The sequence below is a fragment of the Lepidothrix coronata genome, unplaced genomic scaffold, assembly GCF_001604755.1.
Source record: "Lepidothrix coronata isolate B3197 unplaced genomic scaffold, Lepidothrix_coronata-1.0 Scaffold17, whole genome shotgun sequence".
NCBI lineage: Eukaryota > Metazoa > Chordata > Aves > Passeriformes > Pipridae > Lepidothrix > Lepidothrix coronata.
Window position 1 is genome coordinate 4,610,153 of NW_016690197.1, and position 14,977 is coordinate 4,625,129.

Consider the following 14,977-nt stretch of genomic DNA (forward strand, 5'->3'; position numbering starts at 1 on the left):
TAAGTGAACCAATTATAACAGTATCTCTTTTCATTTAGTGAGTTCCTAGCACTCGAGATCCAGGATGAACCCTAAACAAGGTCCAAAAGACAGATTTTCCAGAGTGACAGTTTATTATTATTTAAAATTATTCTGTAGGCCTGGATTCTGGTGGCTGAATATTTTAAGGCTGGCAATCTTAAATTAGTCTCATCAGTACTCTAAACACCAAAATACACTTTCTGCATTGGAAGCTCTTTTATTCAAGACTATCCACACTGCACAGCTTGAAAATGGCACTCAAGGCAAAAACAACAATCGTGAATTTACAACCACAAGGTAGCCTGAAGGCCATCACTTTCACAGTCAAGCCTGATTTATAGCTGAACAGATAGTGTCAAAATATAAACTACAAATTAAACACAAAACTCTGCAAGTGGAAAAAATGACGATTTTACTCTGTTGTGATAAAATACCAAAGAACCTCTAGTGTTTGTAAGTTGTTGTTAATACTTGCAATATATACAGATATTGATTGATCCTTTTAGCTCTCCATGTTCCAGTCCCTTCAGAAGAGATGATGGAGTCACATTGAGAGAAGTGTGCAGTCACTAACTGTGAGTGCACATCAAACCATTAGTTGGTGTGCAGCAGCCTGCTTTCAGGCTAAGAAACAAGATCTCCTTTTAAATAAAACACTAACTGGAGCACATTTCAGAGTTTAGGAATAAATGACCTTGAAACTATTCTGAAAATTCATTTTAGTTATTTAAATGCACAATATACCATTTGTCTTCCCATAACATTTATTAGGAAAATAGGTCTGAGTTGTCATATATACTTGCATCCACCATGCAAAAGCTGACCTCATCTCTATTTTTAAACTTTTCACTTTTTTATTTCAGCTTTTACTCTATTCCTTGACCCCCTTCCTATATTGCAGAATGTGTGTATTTGGGTGGACGTAACATATGTATAGAGAGTACATGCAGTATATGCATTACATATGTTAACACTGATCACTAAGAAAGCATTTTAATTTTAAATTTAACTAAGTCACTCCAGTCCTCTGCTGTGAAAGGTCCACCCAGTTGGAAAAATTGCATCCACCTACCTGCCACTCACCTGATGTAACTGCAATGAATAGCTGTCTCTGAAAGTCAGAGTCAGAGGACCCTTACTGTTAAAAGCATCCCTGGGGTTCCTCATTCCAGTTACTCAGAAATTGGGCAAACAATAACAAACAAAAGACCCCAAACAAAACCAAACAAATCATCCCTCACAATCACCACACACAAAACCCCCCATACAACCAAAAACTAAATTTAAACTTCCTCCATGAATCATTATCCCCATTTTCTTAATACTGGACAAGAAAATGTTTTACTGGCAACGAGGAAGAGAGGAAGTGGAAGTTGGTTTTTTTCCCCCAAACTTAACACAGCTGACAAGTCTTTTAAACTGTAATTGTTCTTAGATTCAAACACAGATACACATCCTATCCTCAGATGATGTCTTTAGGATCTGATCACTCGAGCATCTATGTATGGCTCTTCACCGACAAACCACCTGACTCCTCTACTTGTGCAACTTGCATTACTCACAAGAAATCCTTGGCAGAGGCAGACCAACATATGTTAATTACTGGGTTGCATTATAATAGGTCTGACATCTTGTTTCTCATCCAGGGTTTTAAAATAAATGGAAACAACAGTCTCTTTGGATATAGAAGTATGTATTTTTGCATCTCTGGCTAAAAATACTCTATGTTAAAAACACAAATAGATCAACTGTCAGAGAATTCCTGCCTCTTCAGTGTTCCTTTTTGGGGTTTTGGCCTTATTAAACAATGAAGACAGGCAAAGAGAGGTTGGTGTATGTGCATTCACCTTTCACTTCCTACCAACTACACTGGGTGGAACAGTGAAAATGGAAGCTTGACTCCCCAATCTTTTGTTTCTTCTATAAATAGTTTTTCAGGTAAAGTTGGCTGCCAGATTCACAACAATATAAAGTTTAAATTCATGAACACTGAGGGGCATGACTAGAACAAATATATACTTGAAAATATATTTTTATTTTTCATGTGATGGGAGATATGTACTGTTTCTTCATTTTATGATTTAATATGCTGAGATATTGCTAGGACAAGAAGCTGGCATCATTACAAGTATTTTTTATTTACATTTCTCTTTACTGAGAAAGAAGCACTGGGGGCCATAGCTGCAATTTCAGAAAAAGGACTAAGACTCCACACTGACATGCTGTTTCCTTCTGGATGACCAAATTCAAAGTTTTAAATCTGAATTTCAAATCACATGATGCCATAAAACAGCTAGAAACATTTGAAGTTCTGTTAAAATTTTCAAAACGCTAATATTCTAAAATTAGGCACTGGTACAAGACTTTCTTTCACCAAAGGTTTTCCAAAAAGTTCATGCATTGAATAAATAATTTATACATGCATTTAGGATGCAAAACCTTTTAGAATACACCGAAAATGCTGTCTCAGAGGTTTTGGTGGGGTTTTTTAAGTGATTAAACAAATCTATCACGCACCTGTGACCAGAAACCTACTGGGCATCAATCCTTTGCTCTTTCCTTACCCAAGTCTCACTGCACTGGGTGCTGCACGGAGGCGGCGCTGGTCCCTGCTCCAAAGGCAGAGTGCCAGCCAAGAAGCTCCAGCCAGGAGCAGACAGATGGTGACCAATAAGGAAACTATCACACTGTCTTAGTCACCATGGCAGAGCCTGGGTGCCGCACAATAGCAGCCCAACTACCATCTACTTTATTCCTCATTTCAGCTTGTTAATATGTTTACCTGCATATGCCTAGTGCTCTCAACTATGGGCAAACAGACCAGAGCTGTATTTGGTGTACCAGTGCAGTGTCCCATAGGCCTTGTAAGGGCCCATCACAACCAAGAGTAGAGCTGAAGGCAGGTATCCAAAGGTTACTAAATACTGCCTTAAACACAGCATATCAACCACCATGCTGTGGGAGCAACTATTCTCCAGGTTAGCTAAGAGGAAACATGCCAAACTCTTAAAAACAGACGTTCAAAGTACCACTTACTTAACAAAAGAAACTTCAACAGATTAATCCTAAATGTAACTTATTTTTTTGTATTTATTTAGACATAAAACAACCTTGTGTAAGGATAAGACAAGTAGCACAGTCCTGAATTTAAGGTGCCTATCTGTTTCCCCTCAACCAGTTCTTCAAAGGTGGGCTTTGAACCCTCCAGCAGCAGCTGCCACCTCCTCCTCCTCCTCTTCCCTGCAGACCCTACACCTCTCAGGTGCTTCTCAATGGACTACTTTACACAGAACAATCTGCCATGAATACAGGTAGAATAAAAATGATTGCAAATATTTTCAGAACCCATCTTAATCAAAAAGGCTCTGAACCACTAACCATCCACAGCACTGCCCTCTGCAAACCCTCTGCAGAAAGAACCACTGCTCTGCCCAAGCCTGTGCAGCACAAAGCACCATCTGTGCCTCAGGGGGCCTTTCCACTCTCCCAACCTGCACAGCTCCAGCCAGGGCCACTGGTAGTGGAGCTGATGCACTCCCTGATGCACAGACTTCGAGGAAAGGGCAATTTCATGTGAGTGTTTTAAAATGTTTATCTTATGTCCTGTTACTCATTCCTTCTGAAGTACAATCTCTGAATGGCCATCCCTTGATGTGCAATTTGTACCCCAGGATCACTAGGAATGCAATGACTGCTCTCCAAAGCAAGCGTTTACAATGCTTTGACAAGCCTAAGTATGGCATCTTTCATGTCTAAACTGTACCTTTGCTAAAAACTAGGATTAAGTATTTGTTATTAACTAACATTTCAAAGGTTCCCCTGGATTCATTTTGCATTCTGTCTCTTGCTGGTCACCAACAGCTGCTGTTTCACTTGTCCTTTGGTAAAGAATAACAAGGCCAACTGAAATAGTGACTCCCGAGTTACACATAAACAAGCAGGTGCCCACTGCAAAGGTGGGACTTTGTTTAGTGGAGTTTGAAGTCCTTCTGGGTGCCCACCTTCCCACACAATTCCTGTCCCCCTGCTGCTTCAGAGCCCAGAGCAGCAGGATCACAGAGCCTCCTCAGTTTCTCCTTCCTTCCAGTCCCATCTCAAAGCAGCTAGGGTTGGAGAGTGAAAGACAGTGCTGAGCAAGCCCTTCCTCTCCGAGGGCTCCCCACAGCCACATGAATTGCTGTGGCAGAAGTAGGTTCAGAATTGCTGTGGCAGAAGTAGGTTCAGAGCCAGTGACACAGCCTGAGTAAATCTGAGGGCAGATGACTGGGAAAGGACACACCACCCACACACTTACATGCCCAGAAATCTGCAGGAAGAGGATATGAGCCCAAGTGTTTCAGCTTGCAAGGCTAATTTAACCAAGTCTGAGATGGCTCTGCTAGTGACCCAAAATAACTTCTCCTTACATAATACTGTTATGATTTTAATGTGCGAGATGTCAGAGTTTTACAGTGCCAAAAGCCAAAGCTATGCATCCATTTGGAAAGCTATTGGGCTTCCATCTCTCATGGTATCAAACTCCAGCTGGACTGCAATGGAATACGTTTTAAAACAGTGATGTAAATTTTTGGATTAATATCACACTTGTGAGGACAAGGAAGGACTCAAGTACAGTTCCTGAAACAAAGTTCTTTTAGAAGGACTGACAGTTGCTCTAAGTCTCACCCAGTGAGACATATCAGAGTGGGTATCTCAAAAGCAAGAAAGAAGGAACTTGTGAACAGGGTGAAGTTGAACACTAGTTTGCAGAAAGACAGCCTTGATAATGCAACACACATTGAGTTCACCTTTTCAGTCACAGAACTGCTATCTACATTCACCCATATGTGCCCACTGCAACTCAGCATCTTGATGTTCTGTGGAACAGAAAAGTAAGGTTTTAAGGTTTTGTAAAACACCTAAAGGACGGCAAAGTGAGCATGCAGATAGTCAGGATCCCAAGAGCATGTACAGGGCGACAGTTCACTGGCCTAGAGTCCTTTCAGAACAAGCATTCCAGTTTTAAAAATGTTTAATCAAATGTAAAGAGCATCAACCTGTGCTAAGTGGCAAAGAGAAGAAAAGCTTTATTTGAGAAGGCTTAGGGAAAGCCTTGGGTTCCTGTAAGGGAGACCAACATAAGCTGTATACCAGCTGTAAACAAGTTAACTTCTGTGATCCTACTGCTGGGGAAAGGGTTATAAGCATTAAACAAACAAAGAATTTACAAGGACACCAAGAGAATGGAGACTGCCTGACAACCACATCATTCTTCTTTCCCCCTGCAAACCTGCAGCATAATAAACCCTTCTCTCTTTCGTGTATGGATAGATATATAAACAAACTGGTCTTCTGAGAATACAGTGTCAACAAAGTCTCTAACATTGGTTTTTAGAACTTTTTTCCTGCCTTTTTTTTTTTTTGGAGGGGGTGGGGTGGCAGGACAGGGGGAAATAATCAAATGGGGTTTCCATTCACCTATGAATATATTACAGTCTAAAATTAAAAAGTGGCAGAGCTTGTTGTCAAAATACTCTAGCTGCGGGAAGATGTATTTTGAGCAAAAGCATTGTATAAGAAATTTTCATGATTGTAAGGGGTTTTTTGTCATGTACGATAGCCAAAATCTTAGAGAGATGTGCAATACTAAGGAAAACTAAGGTTTATGTGAAAGTAATAACATGTAAGGTATTTCTAATTTTCACACCATCTATGGGGGCATCCCACCAGCTAGCTGCATGAACAGAAGTGCTGCTCAAAGTGGGCACAGAGGCAGCAGGACAGCGAGTCTCTCTCATTTCCTCAAGAAAGTGGCTGTAGCTGCAGAGGCAGGGGTCCTGCAACTGAAAGCTCGAGCCTTTCCTCCCTATCTCTCAAGTCTCTTGTGGTGAGATTTTTTCCCCATGTGTCACTCTTACACCTCTAAAATCACCAAAAGCAGATTGTAACCTTAAAGCTAGAAGATGCCATCTACCAGGTGGCTGTTGGACAATCATGCCAACAGGGGAAGGGTCCAAATTTCAGTGATATACACAAATGCAAAGTTATAAAAGCACCGTACAAGCTTATGATGATTTGTGCCTTTGGTGAGGAGGAAATCCCCCTTGTCAGTGTCAGACCAATTTCCAGTGAAGTCCAGTTTCAAACCTTTTCAAGCACCAGCTACCCAGCAGTGTCAGCCTCGGTACTGCCCTGCACTTCCCCCCCCACCCCGCCCCAACCCACAGTGCCCTTATTTACACAATAAGTCTGTATTCAATTAGTTCAACTGTTTTTGGAATGGGTGTTCAAAAACAAGAGGGGAAGAGAAACCTGCACTGCAGAATTTACTGATGGAGATACAGAGGTGTATATTTCACAGCAGCCTAAAGGACTCCACTGTTCTCAGAGGAATGTAGCCAAGGAACAAGCAGATACTCATCAAGGGAACTGTTTTTGCTACTAAATGGCCAATTGAAGGCCCTACTATTCTGTCATATATCTATGTCACTGCAGTCCCAATAAATAACGCTTTCTGATTAGTTATGAGACTATCTAGAAATCTCTGAGAGACAGATACCATTCACTTTGCCAGCCAGTCAGTCATTGGAGCCCTGAAGTCTCAAAGGAACAGAAAACTAGATAAATCCAAAAGATAACACAAACTTGTTGTCAAGGTATTGCTTTTTCTCTTACTCCTCAAACATATGTTTTTACCTAATCAGCAAAGATGGCAAATGGTATTTCACAGCGCAAAGAGCTGCAATATGAACAAGGCAGAGTTTCCCCACATTTGTGCATTAGATCAACCAGTCAGTATTCTCTAGTTAATGCTATCCAGACCAAGCTGACTACTAAACTAAGTCACTACTAAGAGTTGGGAACATGAGAATAAGTAAGATTTGAAGAAAACCAAATAAAGACAACAAACAATTTCCATACTGGTTTCGTATGATGTTATCAGATGCACCAATTCTGTGGCTTTCATTCTCATGCTATCTTTGACAACACATATGTATTATCTCTATGTTAGAGTTGTTCCCCTTTCCGAAGTCAGACCCACAGTACTGCTGCTTTTGCCCAGAAAAAAAAAAAAAAAGGCTTCAGCAAACACAGTCCCTCTGTGCTTGCAGCCAATACTGACTACCAAGAAACCAGAAAATGACTCTATAGGGAGAGGATAACACAACTGGCTATGGATCGGGCAGCCGGAGGATCTCCTAGGTAAGTTTCACAGGACTGAAGAAGGATATGTTAGCATGAAGACATGAGTTTTATAAATCAGGTCTCCAGCATCCACTGACATATAAATATTAAGCCAAGAAAAACAAACAATGAATAAGAAACTTCATATAGCCAAACAATGAGCAGTAGAGGTAATACAAATCCACACTTTTATGAAATTTCCACAGGTTTGTAGCACTGTGCATATTAATGGATTTTAAGCAATTTCATTTCCTCCCTCCCCCTGTCCAGTGTTGAGCCAAGAGCCTTCCCGCTTCACTTAGGGAATCAAGTCAAAGCTGGTCTGTAGAGTCAAAACAAACCAGATTACCAACTAAGGGATCTGCTTCCCACATTTATCTTAATGGAATGTTAATGTGATAGCTTGTATGTGACTACCTCAATATTAATACACTAGACAAAATACAAACCAGCTTGATCTATTGAATTATCTGTGCAAAGGACAAGAGACACTTCTCAAGCTTAGATTTTTCACTAGATCCTAAACTTTGTTTTAAAAAGCATCAACCATCACCTGCTGGAAGGATTGTTTGGCTGTTCCAGGATTCAATAGAGGAGTACAAATTACTTCCTCTGTCTTCTGCTACAGATCTAAGAAGTATAAGCAACTGAAGGAAATTATAGATAACCCAGAACAAGTGATCATCTATGCGAGCCTTCAGAAGGGCAAGTTCTTTTAAGAATGAGTCATCCCCTGTGGAGTAACTTAATTTCTATTGACACTTACAGGCAAAATTAGATTGAAAGTGATTTTGTCTGTCTAACAATTTTGGTTTTTCTACTAGATACCTAGTACCCATAGAAATCTGTCCTGCTCCACTAAAGGGAAGGACAGAGACACTGTACCGAAGCCAGCAAATATCATCTTTGCAGGCAATGTAGACCTCAGTGCATCTTAAACTATTAGAACCAAAAATAACATGTAACAAGTGTAAGACCATCTACTACTCTCATAATACACTACTGCCTCCAACAGTCTAGCTGTGAAGATCCTTTACAACCAGTACCTGGACATTTCACTTGCAGCCTATATTCCCTTTAAAATATTCTAACATTAGCCAAGCTGAATGCTAATGACCATATGAACCCCAATGGAAATAAGGAAATTGAAAATTGCTACATTAGAATTTTCTGTTTCTACAATAAGAAGGAGGAAGGGGAAAAAACAATATGGCAAAACAACCTTTTGTTTTTAAGCCAAAGACACCATTTTAAAGCAGAAATCACTTCTAATACCACTGACAGCCTCAACTTGGCTGACAGCAGGAAAACTTACATACATTTTGAGTGAAGACATGAACTGAGCGAAAGAAAGTGTACAGTATCTGAGCAGGAGGTATATCTCTCATGGTCTGTATTGATGTGTTCTTTACTGTGCTCTTCCATAAAACAGACCTAACTGGATAAAGAGGGCTTGTGCTTCTTGTCCCACAACAAGCAGTTGACGAGAACAAGCACAACCCAACTCTACACTCTTCAGCAATATTCTCACCGCTTTGCTGTAATACAGGATAGGATTTCACAAAAATTGGTCTAACTAGGAGCGAACAAATCAGCCAATTGCATAGTGGTCAAATTTGTTACCACAGGCATTAACTGCAGTCCTACTTATTTATGAGAAACAGGCTTCCCAGGTAAAGCCCTAACAATCCAAGCTCAATCCTCCTGCAGCACTCAATCACCCACGTTGTTAGAGCAGCAAGGCAGACACCACGAGTTCCTGGTCAGCCACCACCTCCATTTCTCAGTCATATTATCTTCTGTGTGACACTGGAAAAAGGCTGTATTCTGAAACCTATCAACAACATCGTGGAAGGCAAAAGGAATTCCAGCTCCTTTTCCTTTCTCAGATCTACTTTTCTTCCTTTTCAGGAGAGAAACCAGGCTTTCCAAGCTGCTAGTACACACATCAAGTTGCTAAAAACCAGCCAACACTGTCACCAACTATAGTGATCCGTGATGTAACTGCCATCCATGACGGTTTGGGGTGTTGTTTTTGGTTGGTTTGTTTGTTTTCTTTCTCCAACAGAAAACCTTTGGAGCCCATAAAAGTAAAAGAGATGTAGGGCAAAGGCCAAGCAACTTCCAAGAAAAGTTATGAATGGAACTGTGCTACAAAGCCTCCTTTCCTTTCCACTCCTTGTACCTGCTGGTGATCAGGAAAAAAATCTTTCAAATGTTGTAGAAACTGATCCATTATCTTTTGTGGGTTTCTTAAAATATTCTAAAACCAGAACTGAATGCCATACTAAGATTGCAGTTTTATTTCATCTCAGAGAGCACAAAACACTCTCTGTACATATACACAGCAACTCACTTCTTTCCTGAAACAAAGTTTTCATTGATCCTTTGCCACAGACTCAATTATTGTTTCTAATCATGATCAACGTTTATTTAAGGTATTGTGGACTGTAAACAATGTAAACAATAAAAGCATCTGTCCATGTTGACATGAATGTCATTGGCAGGTTAGATACCTACACCAACTGCTCCCAAGAGGTTCTTTTTAAATTCGGAAAGCCCAAAGTAAATTTAAATTACAATTTACAGAATAATCTTTAAATCAGCCACCTTTTGAGGTAGTGTTATCTTGAATAAATAAAAATCAAAATCTGTCAATTCAATCCCAGGAAATTCTTCATTGTTTTAAAACATAATCCTAAAGACACTTTTTTTGTTGTTTTAAAGCTTCTTTCTTTTTTTAATGCAGTGGATTCGGTAAAATTCCTGGTCCTGCTTGCATCCATGGGAAAAAATAATCCTCCTCTTGTAATGTGGCAGTTATAGATACACACGTAAAAAGAGCAAAAATCAAGACATTTTAAGACAACATTTAAAAAGATAAAAAGAAAAAAGGACCTTGACTATGGGATACTTAAAGGATTTCAAGTCATGTTTTCCATAGCCTCACTGTAAAAATAAGCGACCTTTTCTTTCTCCTCCTCCCCACCCCAAACTACGAGGAAAACAGTCACCAAATGCACTCAGCTAGCCTCAAAGTCACACGTGCTCCATTGCAGATCTTGCTTTCAATGTCTCTTTTGTTTGATGGCTGGTGTTTCAACATCCTCAACTTGGAACAGAAAAAGGTCAGAGCAAGTCTTCTGGCATTCACAAACCTGCACCAGGCCCCGCCAAGAGAAGATTGATGCCATAGTACATTTCCCCCAGTCAAGAGAAGCGGAGCTCTGAATCTGAGACCAACTATGTTTGTCAGAGGGATCCTTCTCCCAAAGGTGTTTAGCTTTGCTGTATTCCTCTGTGAAACTTTTCTGCTCGTGCTGGTAACACTTTTGAGTTACCCCAGTGCCACGTTACTGCTTCAGTATCACAACCTGAACAGGTTACCACCAGTAAGATGTTTTATCTCTATTCCAGCACAGAGCTTTTGTTTTTTTCTTCCCCTCCTGTTCTTGCTTCACCTCTTGGTTACCCCCGGTGCCCTCACGCCTGACTGCTGCCCTCGCTCCCCTGCCTGGGGAGGAGAGGCTGCACCATTAACCTTCCAATGTGCAAGGCCAAGGTCCGTTCCACAGATAGAGAGAAGCTGTTGCTAAAGATTCCTTAAAAGCTCTGGCACTTCAAGGCAATTGGAACTACTCAACCAGACCTGGGAGCCAAAGCTTCACCATAGCATTAATGGGCTTTTGCCCTTTTAAATTTTATAAGCCTGTCTCCTTTCTGATGTGCATAGTTTTATTCAGAGCCCTAAATGGCCATTTCATATTTAAAAGAAAGCTTGCATAGGTAGCACCCTAAAACTACCCCAGGTCATTCATCTCCCCAGCACTCCTACTGTCTCTTAGGAAACCTTTGATAGAGCATTTGTTCAGGCTGCCAAGTTAAATCCTCTTCTCTCGTGTCAATGCATTGAAAAAAGCAGCCAGAACACCAGCTTCACTCAGGCCTGCTGAAGTAAATGGAGAAAACCAATTCCTCTGGCACTACAGAGCCATTAAGCCGTTTGCAGATTATTAACTGAAGCACAAAAATACACACGGCGCACGATCGGACGACAGCGCATAGCTGTGCCTTAAGTTCGCTTCGGTCTCGATAAACTGACGATACGGCCGCGATTTGCACCAGCCCGTGCAGCTGCCGGGGCTGGCGAGCGGGACCCCGGCGATCCCAGACAAAAGCGGCTTGGCCGCGGTGCAGGGTCACGCTGCCACCGCCGGGCAGGTTCCACCTTTAGCACAGACAGGGGCTGCACTTGGAGGGGCACCCCCGAGGCGCCGCCCCGTGTCCCTCATCGCAGCCTCCGAGGCGGCACCGAAATTAAACTTTACACGTGCAAAACAAAGTTTACAGTCTAAAACCCCGATTATAGTAACAACTTCCTCCCCCCTGTCTCAGGCTGCCGTACTCCTTCCCCGCTACCGCGCCAGCCCAGAGTGCTATCCTGAGCGGCGGGGCGGGAGGGGTTGGGGGGGGGGGGGCAAGAGCGTGGCTGGATGGCTCCTATTTTTATGTTTACATTCCTGAAGTGTCTTTTAACTGGCTGCCATTCCCCCTCTCCCCGCGAGCAGCTCCGCCGGCCGCCCCTGGAAGCGGCTCCCCCGCTCCCCTCGCACAAAGGCGGGCGAGAGGCGGCCGGGTCGGGTCGGGTCGGGTCGGGCCGGGCACCCCCGGCCCTCTGTCCCCGCGCCCCCTCCCCTCCGCCCGGCGGCTTCCTGGACAGATGCACCGGGGGGAGGGAGGGAGGGGGGCTGCTCCTTCCTCCTGCCTGGCGAGAGAGGCCCCGGTCCCAACTGGCTCTCAAAACCCAGACACAAGGAATTTGCACCCAGGCAAGCTTCCCGGAGCCCGGAGAACAGACGAAAGCCTCCCCACGCGTCTCCCCAGCCCCGCACGGGCGGCCGGGCACGCACACACAGCCGGCCGGGCGCGCACGCCCCGAGCCGCAGCCCCGGCCCCGCCGCGGGGCTCCAGTCCGCCCCGACGGCGCTCGCCCCGGCCGGGGGCAGCCGCCGCCCCGGCCCCCGCAGCCCCCTTTGTGCTTGCGGCGGCTCCGACGCCCGCCCGCCTCACGCCGCGGCTGCTCCAAGTTCGCTCCGGGCCGGGTCCCCCCGCGACCCCGCGGCCGGCCCGGAAAGGGCACTGCTCGGGTAGAGCCGCTTCCCCGCCGCCGGGCCCGGCTCCGCGGCTCCCCGCCCGCCCTCGCCCCGCGCCCTCGGTGGGGACAGCCTGCCCCTTTAAGAAGTCTCCGCACATTTTCTCCCCTTGCAGAATAAATATGTATTATTTTTTTTTCCCTCCCTGTACACCTATTTCCCCAGCGTGGCCGCTCCATTGTTTCTGCTCCGCCGAGACGCAACCCCTGCCCGGCCGCGAACGGGGAGGTGCGAGCAGGGAGCGCAAATAGACGAGAAACTTACCTACGGATTGCAAAGCAGCCTTGCAGCAGCAAAATAATAAGGAAGAAGGCAGGCAAAATCCTCTCTCCCCAACTGATTTGCAGCTCTACTTGGGTATTTTTAAATATATAATTTTGTTTATTCCCTTCCTTTCTTCCTTCTCCCCCCGCTTTCTTTTTTCTTCCTTCCCCCCCCCTTTTTTTTTCCCCTTGCCCACAGACAGTGAAAAGGAGCTCAATGTTAGTGGGTGAGTAAGTGAATCAACTAGCAGAGAGCACAGCAAGTTGAAGTGTCAAATTACATTGGCTATTCTATTACCAAAGGGCCATGCTTTGTGGCTGCTGGCAAAATCTGTCCCAGATTCCTATCTGAAAGGGAGCTGCCTCCTACAGGGATGTTCTTCCCTTCGCCCTCTCCCTTTCCCTCTCCCCCCGCATCACACACACACACACTCCCCAAATCACACAAAGTTAAAAATCTTAGATGCGAGTTAAAATACAAATATTGTCTTACAGTGTATTTTAAGGCGGGGATTCTCGTTTTAGTCTTCCTGAATACCAGGCACTTGGAAACCCTTCCACTCTGGAAACTGAAAGCTGGAGAGTATCTACACTCCCTTCGGTGTTTTTGTATTATTAAATAGGGGAAAACCACCTTGGACCCAACACACTCTCTCAAACATGAGGTGCCTCTGTCTCTGTCGTCTTCTCGAGAGAATTTTTACGGGCATGGAAGGAACTACCGGGCGGGCAGGGGGATTACACGGGAACGCCGAAAGATCCCGCTGCTCCGTCTACTGCGCTGTAGACATCCCACCACCACCCCCTCCATTTATTGCCACCACCACCGCCACCCTCGGGGCCCCTGTTATTTTCAGAGCCCGGAGCTCCCACCACCCAGGTAGGAGCGGGGTTCTCCCGGGGGTCCCCGCTCCGCCGGGGAAGCCGGGTGGGCGGCGGTGCCTGGCGGGGCGGGCCGGGGAGGCGGCCCCGCCAGAGGGGGGGCGGTCAGGGGCCGGGGCCCCCCCGCCGCCCGGAGCGCGGCCCCCGGCGCTAACAATAGGGCGTGTTTTTCTGCTGTTTTTTCTTCTCCTGTGCTCCTCAGGAAATCCAGCCCGATTTCCAGGGAGAAAATAAGAAGGAACCGTCCCTGTCTGACAAGCACCAATCTGCTAAAAAACATCTCCCTCGACTTCTCTTCCCCTTGATAAAACACTTCCAGGACAATCAATATTTTATGATGAGTTGTTAATAAGCCTAATATATTCATCCGTGCTCCAACGGGGCTTGTTAGATTATGCAATTAAGATAAGCAATTTAAACAGCACTGTGTAGCTCCTCGCTGGTCACATTCGTCTTGTTGTTGGAGGAGGAGAACGATCGGGACTGTAAAGGGATGTCGGATCGCCTGGGGAGGGGGGAGGATTGTCTTTTTTTTTTCTCCTCCTTTTTTTTTTTTTTTTTGCGTGCAGCCGGAACCGAGCGCTACCGGGGCTCTCCCCGCCCGTAACCCCGCGGGGCTACCCCGCTCCGCCGCCCATGGACGCGCTGCTTTGCGCGGGGCCGGCGGCTGCGGGGCTGCACCGCCCGCCCACCCTCCGAGGGCAGTGCCCCCGGGGTGGCCCCCGCCCCGCTCATTTACGCCTCCCTGGCTTCCCCAGAAGAAAAAGAAACCCTCTTCCTGCCGCTCTCCCTGTGCCTCCAGCCGCCCCCCGCTCGCCTCGGGGCGCCGGGGGGGGCCGTGCGGACGCTGCGCGGAGGCAGAGCGGCGGCCGCCCCTCCCCGGCCCCGCCGCGGCTGCGGGGGGGGAGCTCCGGGCGGGCGGCGCGGCCCCCTCCCGGCCCCGGGCAGCCGGCGGCGCGGCACGTCCCGCCGCTCCGGCGCGGCTCCGGCTCCGCGTTTTGCGAGCGGCCGCGGTGTCAGCCGGGGAGCGCCGAATAACAAAGGCAAGTTTGAGAGCAGCCGCCGCCGCACAGGCTGCGGTGACGTCAGGGAACAATGCCGCTGCCAACCCTCCCGCCCGCCTCCCCTTAAAGGCGCACCGGGCGCTGCCGGGGGCCCCGCCGCCGGACAAGGGGATAGAGACAGGAGAGGGGGCGCCTGTGCTGGGCCCGCACCCGCCCGCGGGTCCCTCTGGCACTGCCCGCCCGCACGGGGAGCGGAGCCAATGCTCGGCGTCACGGCTCCTTCCCTCCCGCGGCCTCCGCCGCCCCGATCGCTGCCCTCAGCTGCCCGGAAGACGCGGCGGGCGCTCGGGCGGGAGCGCTCGGGCCGGGCCGGGCCCCCCGTCCCCGCGGCTGTGCGGGGCAGGGCGGGCCGGCGGCGCGGCCTAAGGGCCCGCTTCCCTGTCCGCACGGCGAGCCCTGTTATCCGTCAAAGGAGTGTTTTGCCAAAGGT

At 46.5% G+C, this 14,977-nt stretch overlaps 1 protein-coding gene across 1 annotated transcript in view; it reads right to left on the minus strand.

The window, feature by feature from the left end:
- Positions 1–13,031, minus strand: part of ZMIZ1 (zinc finger MIZ-type containing 1) — a 349,956-nt gene extending 336,925 nt beyond the window's left edge. The window contains exon 1 of the mRNA XM_017806863.1: positions 12,603–13,031. The gene's annotated coding sequence lies outside the window, so the exon portion shown is untranslated. The remainder of the gene's footprint in view (positions 1–12,602) is intronic.
- Positions 13,032–14,977: the final 1,946 nt, after the last annotated feature.